This window comes from Durio zibethinus, unplaced genomic scaffold, assembly GCF_047325235.1.
Source record: "Durio zibethinus cultivar Kanyao isolate XHJ-2024 unplaced genomic scaffold, ASM4732523v1 HiC_scaffold_393, whole genome shotgun sequence".
Taxonomy (NCBI): domain Eukaryota; kingdom Viridiplantae; phylum Streptophyta; class Magnoliopsida; order Malvales; family Malvaceae; genus Durio; species Durio zibethinus.
In genome coordinates, this window is record NW_028323016.1 from 217,501 (window position 1) to 220,000 (window position 2,500).

A 2,500-nucleotide genomic window follows, 5' to 3' on the forward strand; every position below is an offset into this window, starting at 1 on the left:
TTGAAAAAAGTGTCCCCATTTCAGACACTTTAACGGCTACTGGCAGCAAACCTGTAAAATCTCAAACGCTCTTTAAGGGGGTGTGAGTTCTCAGAGGTTTGATGAGGGATAGGGGGCCAACACAAGGGCCAAGTACCAGCACCCATCGCACGTCATGTGCGCACACCCCCCGGCCCCCCTCCCAATCGCCGGAACCCCAATGCCGCCGGTCAGGTTCTCCGGCGGTACTCCGGCGATGCTCCGGCGATGCTTTCCCGAGTGAAAAAAATGCGGCACCAGCACATGCTGGAGCCAAGCATGGGCACCGTGGCTCAAAATCGAACTTCGGCCAAGGCCTCGACCATCAATGGCACATGATGACGCATGGTGATGGCACATGCATCGACCATCATCGGCATAGGCTGCCCTTCGGTACGGGCACTTGCCTCGACCGCCATCGGCACAAGCTGGGCCCTGCTGTGGGTTGTTGCCTCGATCACCAGCGGCACATGCTGAGCCTTGGTGCGGGCGGTTGCCTCGAGCACCATCGGCAGACCCTGGGCCCTGGAGCGGCCGGTTGCCTCGATCACCGTCGGCAAAAGCTGGGCACTGGTGCGGGCGCTTGCCTCGACCACCATCGGCACACCTGGGCCCTGGTGCGGGCGCTTGCCTCGACCACCATCGGCACACGCTGGGCACTGGTGCGGGCGCTTGCCTCGACCACCATCGGCACACGCTGGGCCCTGGTGCGGTCGGTTGCCTCGAGCACCATCGGCACACGCTGGGCCCTGGTGCGGGCGCTTGCCTCGACCACCATCGGCACACGCTGGGCCCTGGTGCGGACGCTTGCCTCGACCACCATCGGCACACGCTGGGCCCTGGTGCGGCAGGTTGCCTCGACCACCATCGGCACACGCTGGGCCCTGGTGCGGCAGCTTACCTCGAGCACCATCGGCACACGCTCGGCCCTGGTGCGGTCGGTTGCCTCGACCACCATCGGCACACGCTGGGCCCTGGTGCGGCAGGTTGCCTCGACCACCATCGGCAGCCTCGACCACCATCGGCACACGCTGGGCCCTGGTGCGGGCGGTTGCCTCGACCACCATCGGCACACGCTAGGCCCTGGTGCGGTCGGTTGCCTCGAGCACCATCGGCACACGCTGGGCCCTGGTGCGGCAGGTTGCCTCGACCACCATCGGCACACGCTGGGCCCTGGTGCGGGCGGTTACCTCGACCACCATCGGCACACGCTGGGCCCTGGTGCGGGCGCTTGCCTCGACCACCATCGGCACACGCTGGGCCCTGGTGCGGCAGGTTGCCTCGACCACCATCGGCACACGCTGGGCCCTGGTGCGGGCGCTTGCCTCGACCACCATCGGCACACGCTGGGCCCTGGTGCGGGCGCTTGCCTCGACCACCATCGGCACACGCTGGGCCCTGGTGCGGCAGGTTGCCTCAACCACCATCGGCACACGCTGGGCCCTGGTGCGGGCACTTGCCTCGAGCACCATCGGCACACGCTCGGCCCTGGTGCGGTCGGTTGCCTCGAGCACCATCGGCACACGCTGGGCCCTGGTGCGGCAGGTTGCCTCGACCATCATCGGCAGCCTCGAGCACCATCGGCACACGCTGGGCCCTGGTGCGGCAGGTTGCCTCGACCATCATCGGCAGCCTCGACCACCATCGGCACACGCTGGGCCCTGGTGCGGGCGCTTGCCTCGACCACCATCGGCACACGCTCGGCCCTGGTGCGGTCGGTTGCCTCGAGCACCATCGGCACACGCTGGGCCCTGGTGCGGCAGGTTGCCTCGAGCACCATCGGCACACGCTGGGCCCTGGTGCGGCAGGTTGCCTCGACAACCATCGGCACACGCTGGGCCCTGGTGCGGGCGGTTGCCTCGACCACCATCGGCACACGCTGGGCCCTGGTGCGGGCGCTTGCCTCGAGCACCATCGCACACGCTGGGCCCTGGTGCGGCAGGTTGCCTCGAGCACCATCGGCACACGCTGGGCCCTGGTGCGGCAGGTTGCCTCGAGCACCATCGGCACACGCTGGGCCCTGGTGCGGCAGGTTGCCTCGAGCGCCATCGGCACACGCTGGGCCCTGGTGCAAGAGCGCCATCGGCACACGCTGGGCCCTGGTGCGGGAGCTTGCCTCGAGCGCCATCGGCACACGCTGGGCCCTGGTGCGGCAGGTTACCTCGAGCACCATCGGCACACGCTGGGCGCTGGTGCGGGCGCTTGCCTCGACCAGCATCGGCACACGCTGGGCCCTGGTGCGGCAGGTTGCCTCGATCACCATCGGCACACGCTGGGCCCTGGTGCGACAGGTTGCCTCGAGCACCATCGGCACACTATCGGCCCTGGTGCGGGCGGTTGCCTCGACCACCGTCGGCACACGCTGGGCCCTGGTGCGGGCGCTTGCCTCGAGCACCATCGGCACACGCTGGGCCCTGGTGCGGGCGGTTGCCTCGAGCACCATCGGCACACGCTGGGCCCTGGTGGGTTTAGGCACATCTTC